General features: G+C 39.7%; 1 pseudogene; it reads left to right on the forward strand.

The window, feature by feature from the left end:
• The first annotated feature begins 5,218 nt into the window (after positions 1–5,218).
• On the forward strand, positions 5,219–6,119 carry LOC102878882 (annotated as a pseudogene).
• Positions 6,120–14,621: the final 8,502 nt, after the last annotated feature.

Consider the following 14,621-nt stretch of genomic DNA (forward strand, 5'->3'; position numbering starts at 1 on the left):
GACACCGCCAGAATCCAGGTGCGTTGGGCTAATACTGTGCCCATTTTTCGGTTGCCCCTTTTTCTGAGAGTGAGGGCAGTGGTGGTGGCAGTTCCCTAGTCACGGAGTGCTGCTGAGGATGGGATAATGTCCTGAAACCTTGGAATCTGACTTTACATCAGAGCCTGCTACCTTGATTCCTCCTTATCAACCTTTTTGCCTGATAATTGAACAGGGCCTACTGGTATCAACTCTTGCTTCTATCTGGCCTGTTCTGAAACCCCAGTGGACAAGCCAGTGATTCTGCTGGCCCAACCTGTGCAACAGGCGTAGTTGCACAGCTTGTCGTGATGACTAGAATTTCTGTCCTTTTTAGCATCTGGCTTTCTTCTCCTAGCCATGCAGTGTTCTCCATCCTACCTGTCTCACATCTAAGCAAGTCTACACTAGAAGAAAAGCATTTATGTTGAGCCAAAATGTATCTCTTTGGAACTCTCCTAACTTTGTCCTGTTTTTGTCTGAGTCCTTCACTTTGTTTTTGATTACATGGTTGCTGAATGAATAAATCATCTCCTATATCCGGGAATTCAGTAATATGTAGCCCTTTGCTTAGGGAGTTTATAAACCAATGTGGACTATATAAAAGAAGACTGAGAAAGGGGCGTGGGGCAGAGGTGAAAGAAGGTAATTAAGAAAATACAGTTCATGGTACATAAAATTTCAAAGAAGAATGAGAAATCAAGGAGAATCATAGACCTTTACAGTTACCTAATCATTCTAACGTAACTTCCTGCCCAAAGCAAAAATTTCCTCTGACTCACTGACATATCTATCCACTGGGTTACCCAGGAATGTTGGATGGCCACATCATAAGGGATGTTAAATAGAAAAACTGTAATACAAAGAATGTATATAATAGGAAGAAATTAAAGCAATATTAGAATGAGTCCCTGTGAAGAGGAAAGATGCACAGATTTTTCCATTATTGAAGAAACTCTGAAATGCAAAGAAAAGGCCAGATGACTCAGTCAAGGTCAGCTGGGACCTCAGGGCAGAATAGGGGAGCAGATTATTTTTACACTCTGTCTACCAGACCATGCCTTCTCACTCGCAGTCTACCTGCAGGCTAAAGTCATCCTATAGCACAGTTAGCACGCTGCTTACCAAGAGACTCGAAGACAGAAGAATCACTATTTCAGGGGAAAGATTTATAGCTGTACTTAATGAATCTGAGTAGTTTTTTTGTCTGTACATAAATTTCTTTAGTATGGAGCAACAGAATTAAGTCTTAATAGCCACCTCGCAAATGTTGACTGTTTTCATGCTTTGTTAGTGACAAGTCTAGCTAAGAAGGAAATAGAATATTTATGAACTGCCATAAAAAAAAAATCTCTGCATGATTCACATTTAGACTACAGTGCAATAAAGGTGATTTTATGTATTATTCAAGGAAACTGTTTGGGGAACTGGCTACTGTGGTGATTCTGAGAATTACCTATATAAATAAAGTCAAATGGGATGGATGACCATTTATATAGGAAAAGTCATTTTAGGTTTTGGAGACTAGCCGAGATGTACTATAATGGAGATTATCACTTGCTTACATTTTTTTGAAAAAAAAAAAAAAAGCCATAGTACAGTACAACAGAATAGCTCAGGTCAATAGCTGGATTCAGAGCCAGAGGAACATTTACACACACACACACCTAAAGGCTCTACAACATGGTCTTAATTATGATCTTTATAGAGATTTAAAAGAGGCTAAAGGTAACTACTCTTATAATACAAAAGATTAGACCTATAACTGTTAAGGTCATACCCACTCTATCATTCTATGGGGTTGAAACAAAATTACAATTGAATCACAACTTTTCTACTTGATTTATTAGACGTTAATGATACACCTGATCTAACACAGGTATTTGTTATACTTTTTCTCAAATTACATACTGTCTTCCTTGAAATGATGATGGCATTTTTAAAGAAGTCATTAGATTAACTCAAATAACGAACTTTTGGTGACAAGTGGATGGATATTTGGAGCCCGAGGGAATAAACAATGGCAAGAATGACTTGTTTTCTCTGTAAACATAGCTTAAAGGAATGTTTTTCTGCGGAGTGCCCCCACCTCCTCCACTGAGTCATCCCGCCCACTACTTCTTCATGCACGCCTCTGCACCGCTGCCCAGAATGTTCTTCTGACAATCTCCCACCCCGTCATGCCAGGCCTCCTTCTACTGCTTTCTCATACTCTCCCAGGACAATTATAGGATGAAGAGAAGAGCATCAAATTTATTGATGCCCCATTACATCTCCAGGCAAGCTGTGGACACGGAGTTCCTGTGAGTAATTTGGCATCTCACTTCTATAAATGCCACATGTGTGACTAATATGCGTTCTTGAGACACGTCCAGGACAAAGCCGCCCTCATCAGTGGTATGATCTATGCTTTGTTTGCAAACTCAGGTCTTGTTGTGGCCTGCAGATCCCTATTGGCTGTCTACTCTAACTGTCGAACCTCTTCCAAAACAAGCTTTGCCCTGTCGGGAGGGCCTTTTTGTTTCATCTCAGGGGCTGCCATCCCACCGAGCCTTTATTCTCACCAGCTGGTTTAGACTGTGGCAGAAATGTTGTTCAGGTAGCAGATGGTCTTGATGTTTCTGAAAACCAGCAACATCTTTGCCATTTCTACCCCCATGCTCTCAGCTACTGTTTCTTCTTCAAGTGGTCTAAATCATTTTTAGTAAACCTGTATATCTGATGATTTTCCTTAAATACCAGAACAAAAACAGTATAGTACATAGATACCCTTGTAGAATATAGACAGAAGCAGATTAGGGCTCTTTTATAGAAAACCTAGAAGCTGAGATAACATTTGTTTGGTGTGATGAATTGGAATGAGCAAATAGTAAGTGGATTTTAAATATTTGAGATGTGAAGTATCAGGCAGTGAGTTGTGACTAATGGATTGTGCTAGAAGAAATATTCATGGTCTTCAAAATGTTTTTAAAAGGTAATATACCATTGAGTAACGTTTATCCTTATTGAATATGAGAAGACTTGAGAGAAGTGTGAGTATAATTGGATTAGAGAATATTCTTCAGCAGTGACACCAGAGCCAAGCCAAACAAAGGTGTCACAGCAAATTGATGATCTTGAAACCCAGCCCAGCCATTCTGAAAATGTAAAGCAGACTGATTTACTCTTCTTTGCCTGCACCATGCAGGCAGGCAATGAGAACAGTCTCTTAAACTCACTAACTAATGGTGTAAAAACCTCTGCTTCACGTAGGCCGTATAAGTACAATTTTGGAAAACACTCATTCTGGAAAAGCCTGCACAGATGGGCAGGAAACATGAGTAACAATGGCCCCCACAGGTTCAGCCAGCTTCTTATGAGTCAGCTTTTCTCTCTTGGCCTGTAGGACTTACAGACTGAGAGTATTCTTCACAGTTCCAAGAGTTTACTCGATACAAGTCCTTCCTTCTCATGGTAGCAGTAATGATCACAATAGCAGTGAAGTATTTAGCCGATTGATTCCTTTGAATGCCAAAAGCAAAATCCTAAAGATAGGATGAGAACATAGAGCCACATAGACAGAGGGAGTATGTAGACAGGATGGGAGGCATTTGTGAAGGTAAAGTAGGATATCCCAGGTTGGGCAAGTTGAATGAGGAAAATCGATTTGAGTGTGAGGCAGATGGGGGCCCGATGGGAAGAAGGCACACACACTGAACAACAGAGCAGAGGGGACTAGCTTCGAGGATCATCGTGAGGACCTAGAGGCGGGGGCCATGGGGCATGTGATCTAATTTCCAATTCCTGTCTGCCCTGCCGATAACATCAATATGGTCTCCAAAATAATGCACTGCTTAAATTAAAAGATTCATTTCATAATGGAAAAGAGCTTATTTAACAGAGAATATTCTGGTGACCGTATTGTCAATATGGCTTATTATCTCCAAGCACAGAAGAGCTTGTATAATTAGAGAACTTGGATAATGTTAAAAATATTTAACAACTAAATGAAATGGCCACCACATATGGAGAACAGAAAGTCATAGAGCGAGAGTATTTGCTGGATTGTGGAGAGGTCAGAGGACCCAGAGGCGGTGGAAACTGTGGTAGGGGAGAAAGTTCTGGGATAATTCTAATGGTACCCAAGGATTTCATTATTTTAATAACCAGTAATACCAGCTACATACAAGTCCTAAAGACAACCAACATTCCTATAAGTGACATAGTGAAATAGATTTGTCTATAACACATTGGGAGTTCATTTCAGAAGCGGTAATAAAGTTTATAGAGCCAAGGAAAGACCCCATAACTGAGACCCTTCTCACTTGTAGACTCTTAGTCCCTTATCAAACCGTACCTGTTAATCAAATGAAACAATAAAAACGGGACCCTCCCACACCCTTTCTCTTTCATAATAGACAGGAACTTTGAGGAAAAAGTGTAAAGATGCAGTAGAGTTTATAAACAGGCCATAGTAAACACAGGAACATTAAAACACATGTCAAGTTGATGTGGTCCTTCTAGATTTGCCTTGAAATTCTTAGTGTTCCTCATTAAGTACATACTCAGAGCAGATGCTGAGCACAGTTAGGGAAGCGGTAATGGCCTGGTGGTCCAGCTTATTACTGGGAACTGTAGAGCCCTTGATGTATTTGAGAAAGCTGCTAATTCCTGGAGTATATTTGGGTTCCAAAGCATTTTGGAAACATTTGGTAAACATGTACAAACATACTCTATGTGTAATGACCTTGAAAACGGGTATTAAATCGGCTGTTTAGTGACTGCATGACTTAGGTCTTTTTTTCTCAAACAGTAGATGGGCAAAACTTCAGGAAAATCTACTCCACAAAAACCCATGTAGGATTACATTCATGTGTTATGCCTGTGAGTCTTGAATATTTTTATTACTCTTTTTAAACGTGAAATGCATTTATCCATCTACTTTCTTCCTACCTACTACAAATAGTTTTCTTTTTTAGGCAAAGAGTAATCCTAGCTTATAAAAAGGATAAAGAATTAATGCTATATTAGTTTTAAAAATGGCTTTAGACCAAGATCTCAGTCCAAAAAAATGATTTCATGTATTTTCACAAATAATTTTTTTTCTGTATTTAAAATGAAATACATGACTAAATATTCCACATATGAAAAATATGTATGGAGAAGTTGGGTCAAGTTCAAAATACCATTGTAGTAGCCTTTTTCTATACCCAGCACAGCCATGGCTTGTGGTCCTAAGAAGCATCTGAAGTGAGTAGCAGCTCCCAAGCATTGAATGCAGGATAAACTGATGGGTGTGTTTGCAACTCATCCATCTACCAGTCCCCACAAGCTGAGAGAATGTCTCCCTCTCATCGTTTTCCTAAGGAACAGACTGAAGTGTGCCCTAATAGGAGATGAAGATAAGAAGATCTGCATGCAGCGGTTTATCAAGATTGATGGCCAGGTCTGGACTGATGTGACCTACCCTGCTGGTTTTATGGATGACATCAGCATTGACAAGACTGGAGAGAATTTCCGTCTGGTCTACGACACCAAAGGTTGCTTTCCTGTTCATCAGATTACATCTGAGGAGGCCAAGTACAAGTTGTGTAAAGTGAGAAAGATCTTTGTGGGCACGAAAGGAATCCCTCATCTGGTGACTGATGGTGCTCACACCATCCGCTACTCCAATCCTCTCATCAAAGTGAACGACACCATTCAGATTTATTTGGAGACTGGTGAAATTACTGATTTCATCAAGTTTGACACTGGTAACATGCATACAGTGACTGGAGGTGCTAACTTGGGAAAAATTGGTGTGATCACCAACAGAGAGAGACACCCTGGCTCTTTGTGTGGTTCATGTGAAAGACGCCAATGGCAACAGCTTTGCCACCTGGCTCTCTGACATTTTCATTATTGGCAAAGGCAACAAACCATGGATTTCTTTTCCCTGTGACAAGGGTATCTGCCCCACTGTTGCTGAAGAGAAAGACAGGAGACTGGCAGCTAAATGGAACAGCGGGTGAAATGATTTCTAGAGTCCTTGTCTTTCAGAGATGCACACCGAAGGATATACAGAAAAAATGAGACGCAATCTCAAACTTGCTTTAGAATAATCTGTGTATGAGGAAGATCAATGTGACAAGATTGACCATGTACTGATAATGTGGAAACCGGGAGAATTGGTACACAGGCTTCAGTATGCTTGTCACTTCTGTCATTTTTAACATTTTAAATAATAAATTTACAAAGAAACAAACAAACAAAAATAACATTGTGCCAATTAGTGGTAGATTCCAATATGAGAAAAAATTGTTTTCCAGGCTTTCTGTGGTTTTATTCAACAGACATCCTACCTGAGTTCTAAATTTATTTCACAAAGCAGCTAAGCTCCTGGGAGAGAAATTATACTGTAAGGTAAGTTTGTAAGGAAATATGTACAGATATACTCTCACAAGTCACAATGAGTGCAATCTCACTACACACCTACTGCTCAGTAGTCTCTTAGAGTTTCAGAGGAGATGAGTAAAAATGTAGAATTGCAGCGATTCTTTCAAATTTATAGTGATTAATTAATAAACATTTCCTGAAGTAGGGTTCTAAATTTCATCTTTCACGAACCTATATTTTTAGCCTACTTTGATATTCCAGATATCCCTTTACACTCCTCTTGAATGTCACCCAAAACTCTTTGATTCTGTTTTGCAGCAGACAATTTAAGACATTCAATTGTATTTGTTCTACTTCTGCTTCTTTCTTGTGCTACTTCAAGGTAGAATTCAGGCTTTGGAATTGCTTGCTGCATGGATGTTAGCCTGGCAGAAAATATAAGCAATCTTACATGTAAAGCTTCTGTTTTGTTTATAAAAGTCTCAGCTGTTTAGAAGAGATGGAGTCCCAGAGTCGATGAGAAATGGGTGGGATGTGGGGGTGGGGGGTGGGGTTGTGGGAGAGTGAGGATTTGCAAGGAGGGAAGAGCTAAGTCAGAAAGGAAAGGGGAGAAAGAACCATTTGTGGATATGAACTTTGCAGTGTGGCAGCATGAGAGTGAGGAGTTCTCAAAAGGACCGGTTCTGTTTTTCCAGGCTCACCCAAATCCCTATGCCCTAAGTGTCAACCATGGGCTGAGATTTAAGATGCAAAGAGACCAAAATAAGCGTATTCAGAGTAGGGTGAAAACTGAAGGCTCTTGGAAAAACTTTGCTAAAGACTATAATGTTTTATCTTTATCTTTGCCTTACCAGAGCCTTATCCATGAGTGTGTCTGTATGTGTGCGTGTGTGTGCATGCATGTACAGGAGGGGTTGGGTATTGGAGGATGCAATCAAGCATGAGTGAGAATTCCAGTGGGATGGGTCACAGCTGAACTAAGTGGATTTAAGGAAATAAAGATGGGATATTTCTTCTACTGAGTATGGACTAAATTCACCTCAACCACAGATGACCATTACAAATTATACATAAAGAACCAAACCTTTTGGCTTGAATATATATGGAAACTATTGGTTTTCCAGGAAGATACATACATCATGCTTATTATGTTTATCTCTCACAAGGTTACTTCATGTCAAACTGTGAATGTAATACATCTGTTTCCCACCCTGACAAATGAGATCATTTTATTGTTTTGACATCTTCACCCCCTAGAGAGGTGCAGTGAGTCTTGCTCTTTGCCAAAACTCAGAATGCACTGATGCACTCTACAAGTGTTTATGAACAGTGTTTATATACACTGCATCCACCATACATCAAGTACCGACCTAGGTTTTGAAATATGAAGATAAATGGCATACCTTCCAGGTTTGAAGGCACTCAGAGGAGGCCCTGTGCTGACAATCTACTTCACTCCCAGATTCCTTCCCTGATGAAGGAACTCTTGTATTTAACAGAACCAACCAACAGTGTCCCCCATTTAAATGTTTAGCCAAGGGAGTGTTCATCAGTCCCACTCCTCTTGAAGATAAATTTGCACATGGAGCAGAAAATGCTCCTCATTTCCTATCATGACTTCAGAATTCATGTAGCAGGCATGATGAATATGAGCGTATGCTAGAAATAGAACCGTATTTCACAAAAATGTTAGCAATCTATATTTCGATATGAGCTTACAGATCTCCATATAATATGATTTCAAGGAAATATACGTTATGTGGTCCTGCCACCTCTAAATATTCTCCATATAATATGATTTCAAGGAAATATACATTATATGGACCTGCCACCTCTAAATATTTACTATACTGGTCAATATCTTTATCAAATATCCCTTCCTCTTTTTAGATGGGGTTATTGCCATCTGCAAATAATCTTTGCTTTTTTTCAGTCATTCATCAATCTGCATGATACAACAGAAGTGCCAGGAACTGGGTTAGGTGGCAGAGGTTAAGGATGAAAGCCACTCTCTCTACTTTTGTTAAACGTGCTACTTTTTCTTGATTATATCAGGATTTTCTCAGTGAAAAATTATTTAGTTATGCTTCAGCAGTGTAGAATGTGGGGTAAGTTTAGAGATATTTTGTAAAGTGGTACCCTAGATGGGGCTTTTGCTCTGAAGACTTTAAAAAATTTTTACTCTTTAGCATTTATTTTCTCTGTTTCAAGGTGTCTGTAACAGAAAGAACGACTCAGAGATTAAACATGTGTTATTCTAAAAGCAATCATCTGCAAAATTTAGATTCTCTTTCCAGTTAATGCCTTGAAAAATGAAAAATCAGTCACACAATTGGTATTTCAGTCTTTAGAATATCAAACAGCTTATTTGACTGACTTTGACTAAATTGGCCATTTAAGTCACTGTTGAATGACGTGCCCCTTAGACAGTCAGCCTGGGAAATTATTTCCATAGCATTTGAGACTTATAGCTTTTTTCACCCCAATTTTCAGCACAGCTTCAAGACCATGCACTTAGCAACCAGAAACCTTCTGGGGCACAGACTTTAAAAAAACACCTTCTTTGTCCATCGACCCCTCTGCAGAGTGGTACTTCACTTGCTTACTGTAAGAGAACTAGTCTTATAAGTCACTTTCACTCCTTTAATCTGTAGGTTTTCCCATTTCAGTCCCAATCAAAGGTTAGAATGTTTTCCTTCCATTCTTTAGCATTTTCATTCACCTACAGTCACTGTTCAAAGGTAACCCGGAAATTGTTCACAGGAAGAAATTTATAACGTAGAGCATGATACTATAGTTCTGTGCCTTATACGGTTACCATGGCTCACAGAGCATCGGTCTGAGTGGGTGATCAATAACTGGCTGTGGAATAAATGAACGAAGGAATGGATGAATGATGACAACCCCCCAAATCAATGGGCAATAATGAGTACAAGAGTTAACTAAGTTGTCAGATACCATAAGAATTACTTAAATATTTTTTAGCATATTGCATTTTTTTCCAAGTAAGAAATATTTTCATTTCCAATGTTAGCCTATTGGTGCAGTCCCTCAAGGTTAAAGTCTTGGGGTTCTGAGCAGGCTGCATAAGGATGAAGAGTCGATCTGGAGAACCTCCTACCCCCAAAAATATCCAGATGTCTTCTCTATTAGCTGAAGTGACTCACTGTGGTCTACAAAGTATCGACATGTTTCTTCATATCTATATCTGTGCAGAATAATGAGCAACAGGGAAAACATAAATTTCATTGATGAAAGTCCAACAAAAAGAAAAAAAGATATTGCAACAGAAAAGAAAAATGGAACTACAATCTACTTTAGATTCCTAATGGTACAATTTGTAAAAAAAATCAAAGTTAAACATTATTAATGCCCCTCCAATTTGTTTGATAAAAGGTCTAAAAATTGTCCATATAATTTTTCTGCCATTTATATTTAGAAAGAAAAAAGTCTGCAATTCTGTCCCCAACCCCAAAACAATGGAGACAGATACAGGGATTTTTTTAAGGCCAGGCTTTCCAGAGAAGTCTTCAAGGACATGAGAAAAGCAGGATGGTGCAGAGGGAAAAGCTAAACAAGGGCATGGTTGCCTAGTTCAACCTGTCTAGCTCAATGGGGAACTCTGGAGCATGAATGGTACCACAGAATGTTCTGAAGGATAGAATCAGTCCTTAGGCGCAGGCTATTCTGGCGATGGTGGGAAGATGCCTCCCTTGCATCTCCAAGCAAGGGGGTTTTCCTTGGCTGACGGCAATTATCCAGAAGAGGGTGCATTTGTGAGCCACCAAAGCCCAACATTGGCAGCTGGTAGATGGGTGCACTGGCCCAGTAAAGGAGACCAGGGTGGGGTATAACATCTGCTAGTTACCTGTAAGCTTGTATCCTTGTAAGCAGAATCCTTCCCAGCCATGAATATTACCAGATTCTAACTCTAGAAGTTGAAAAATCTTATCACATTGCACAACACAGTAAATCATCTCATCTCTGAGAAAATTCTATAGAGCAATTAGATAATTTGCATAGATAAGTTTGACTTGAAAGAAAATTGTGAAGTAAGAGGTTTTGTTGTAAATACAACAGCCTTTCGAAGTATCCCATCGGAATCCCTCTACCTAGCCATCCTCTGTCCCCCCACCCCACTTTCATAGTTTCCTTGACTTCCTTTCTTTTCTTTTCACACATCGAGGAGTTGTTCTGAGGCCCATTCCTATGTGGCTTTGCTGGATGCTAAGACGTTAGCTGAGATGGTAACTGATTAGATTAATCAGGAATGAAATCAAAGATGCTTGTGGCATCTATGTGTACCAAACAAGAGTGGCCAATCAGAACACGCCATGGATGCAGCGTCCTTACCTGGCCAGGTGTTAACCTTTAGTTGTTGAGTCATTAAGGGGTATGGGTACTGGAGGAGGGGCCAAGGCAGCAGAGGTGGAGTGGTAGGGCATGGGTTGGGGAATACTCAAGGCATAAACTGATTTTCAACCTAATGGAAAGTATTTCATTATGGCTATACCACTTCATACTGACTAAATGTCAGCCTGAGAGAGTTGTTCCTGCCATTATTTGTTGTCACTGTTGTTATTATGTTGCTTTAAGTAAAACCTTAATTAAATGTGACTTTGAACCTTATGGCAGTTCCGCAAATCACAAACCAAGTTAAATATTAAGGCCAGTCTCCAATACAATTATCATTATAACTTAACCCATAAAACATTTTGCATCTAGGTAAATAGCAACATAGAAACCTACTTACTGCTGTAGGTCATTATTTATTGTACATTTTGATAGCAAGGTGGATAAGAACTTTCTAATCACAAGCTATAATCCTGAAGAAAATAAATAGACAGTAGCTATCTTAGCTTATAGGTAAGTAGTCAATGATTTTTCTATTCATAACTTTTAAACTGTGGCACTTTAATGCATAGTACTGATAATTAATTTTTTTCTAGCATTGTTTGTACCGAGTCTCCTAAAATTCATCACAGTTGAGAACAGAGTCTAGACAGTTATTATGACACAATCAAAAGGAAAGCTGGCAAATAAGAAAAAGGAGAGTGAATAGAAGTGCTGATTACAATAACAGTACGGTTTATATGAGGCTTCTTTTAGATTTGTATTTTCCAAATTTCATCTCTTGGAACACTCAAATCACATTAAAATATTGTAGTAGTGGAAGTCAGATTTATTTTGTAGGTCAAAGGAGGAAAGAGTAAAGAATTGCATTAATTCCTCCATAGAAAGATTTTAGCAATCTAATTAAATAAATTCGGAAGTCCATTCAAGTAGTTTTCTTATCAGTGAGGAAAGAAAACGCTCTATTTCCCTGCAGCCAGACATTTTATGTCACTGTTGAAGAAAGGCAAGTCAACCATTGCTGAATAAATGGTTTTATCAAATCTATATCTGATGTAAGTCAACTTTTTTACGGGAACTAAAATTGTGAAATGCACATAATCCAGTCCCTGAACACGATCTTCCCTTTATGTTTACAGAATATCTCCTATTTCAGTTTTGGAACCATCTGCTATTGTCTTTTGCCAGAGTATATGGATAGATAATTTCTCAGGGTGCAGTTAAATGAACATGAAGAAACTAGTTTATGCTATAAAGGAATCTGAATCAGCTAAAGCATAAATGACAACATCTGTGCAAGGTACGGAGAAAGGGAGGGGTTAGAAGCATGCAAATCAGTTACACACTGTCAACACAGAAGTCCAAGTTCCAAGCAAATAAACCGAATGGGATGATGATTTATAGGACACAAACTTATCCCTGTCAAAAGGGTAAAAAATGACAAATGATTGGTCAGGTGCATTCATGTGGCATGGAAAAGCAAAAACAGCTCCATCAATTCTGTAAAAACAAAAACCAAAACTAACCCAGCATGAATTAAAGACTAGTTAAAAATGTTCAGTTTTAGATTTAAATGGCTCAATTTGACTAACACAGAATTTCATTAAGTCCAAAGTAGCATGATGGAGATATCTTTTCTTCACAGTGATGGCGGTTTTGGTTCTTTTTCAGCCTCTGCATCACATCCCCTCTTATGATGCATTGGCAGGTAATTATAATAATCCTCCTTCAGAAGATGGGCCCTAGTCCTTCACACAGGAAAGTCACAAGTTTGGAGAGGTGCGAAGAGATTTAATTTCACTAAAAGCCTTTAGCTGAGGTTATGTTCTCACATTTGACACAAAAGATGCCTCCTGAACAATGAATGAAACTTTTACATCCTTTTCAATTGGGCTCTAAAATATCTGTGATCATAATTCACTAACTGGTAACTTAATTTTTTTTTCCAGACATACTCTTTTAAGCGTTTTTCACCATTTCAGATTAATGTTGAAAAAAATTCTTCACTAAACCTTTATTTTGGTAGAAAAGCCAGAGTAATGTGCTCTGGGTATTAAATATCTCATTTTCAAGGCCATTTTGACCTTGAGCACTGGACATTAAGTCCCAAGCTAAGGGTTAAGTCAGAGGCAGAAGCCTCCACTCATGTTATTTCTGTATCTCCGACTGCCTCTCCTTCTCATCACACCCACTCACCTTTCCACCTCTTTCAAGGCCCAACTCAATGCCCATTTCTCCCTTCAAGCCTTCTGTAGTCACTCTAGTGTTTATCAGCCACACTGAACTACTCATGATTGTACTTTTGAGCCTGTCCACCTCCTATAGGGCTAGCCTGCAGCAGCATCACGTGGAGGGCTGGTTAAACACAGATGGCTGGGCCTTCTCCCAGAGTTTCTGATTCTGTAGATGTGAGAAGGGGCCTGAGAATTTGCATTTCTACTGAGTTCCCAGGTGGGATAGATGCTGCTGGTCTAGGGACCATACTTCACGAATCTCTGCTGTAGGGAATGTCCTTCATCCTTCTCTGCCTGCCACATTCTAACTCATCCTCCCCATATCACCTCCTCCATGAATGTGTCCCCCTGGCAGAGTTAGGCTTCTGAGCCTACACTCTCATTCACAAGTTGTCCTACCTCAGTATTAGTCTACTGCAGCTGCCATAACAAAATACCACACTGGGTGGCTTAAACAATAGAAATTCATTTGTTCACTATTTTGGAGGCTGGAAGTTCAAGATCAGACAGCACAGGCTGGAAGAGGATTCCTCAGGGCCCCTTGGGGTTCTCGGCGTTCACTTAGTTGCCGAATACCTTTCCTTACCCTCTTCTTTTAAAGTGAACAGTTTATTAGCTTTTTTAATATTTATGTGATCTCGATCATTCTTAAAATGAATGGGGTAGGTGTGCATCATTATAGCTCTCCCGTATGCTCCTAATGTTGTTGGAAATCTCTGAACTTCTGATTTTCACTCAAGTTCAAGCCCGGTAATAAAGACTTTAGGTGCTCATTGGTTTACTCTTCAAATTTTCCTTTCTTTCCTGGAACTGAAGGCACAGGCCTTCTTCTATTAGCATCGTGTTCGCTGTGATGTCCACAGTGGTAAGCCAGGGGCGCCATTTGCTCCTGTGAGTATCCTGTCACTTAGAAAAATTTCAGAGCACTCCTTGGCTCCAAGCTTCCCTCTGGAGTTTCCTCAGCTGGACTAATTTGATATATTGCCTCAACAAATCCCATCAGCCCTGCCCGATTTGGAACCGAAGGTTAAGATAGTTTATAGGGGCAATAACAACAGAAATGTCCTCTCTGAGACAGACAAGTAATTTCCTCTCTGCTCCAGTCCAGTACTATTTCCCTTAATCTTTTTAATGCCTGAGAAGCTGCTGCTTCTCCTGCCCTTAAAGCTGTTTTCTCCCCTGGAGGTTATAATATACTACAGGGAGAGCAGGCCCATCATTCCTACTCTTTTGGGCAGGCCCCCTAGTTTCTTTAGTTTCATTTGGCATCTATAGTAAAATGACTTAGTGTTGAAATACATGATTTATATATAGTCACTGGTGAGAGTTAAGCCAAGGCCCCAGGTTTGTCTCATCGAAGGATCCTTTAAGAAAAACCCAGCTGGCTTCCTGAGCCTTCTTGGATCTCTTGCCCAGGGCATGGCTGCTGATGACCCAGGAGACTGATCGCCCAACTTGTGTCCTCGATGGGTTCCTAGACTCTAGTCTTTGCCGATAACAACTTTACTCTTAATTCCCCCATATTCCTGCAGGATTCATCTCTCGTCTTTCTTCCTACATTGAGTTTCCGGTCTCGCCATCCTTCCTTAACCTCCTTGGAAAAGACCCCTGCTGAGTTTGTGGACCTCACTCCAGTCAGTGGACATCTTCCATCTCTGAGTA

The sequence above is a fragment of the Pteropus alecto genome, unplaced genomic scaffold, assembly GCF_000325575.1.
Source record: "Pteropus alecto unplaced genomic scaffold, ASM32557v1 scaffold81, whole genome shotgun sequence".
NCBI classification, from domain to species: Eukaryota; Metazoa; Chordata; class Mammalia; order Chiroptera; family Pteropodidae; genus Pteropus; species Pteropus alecto.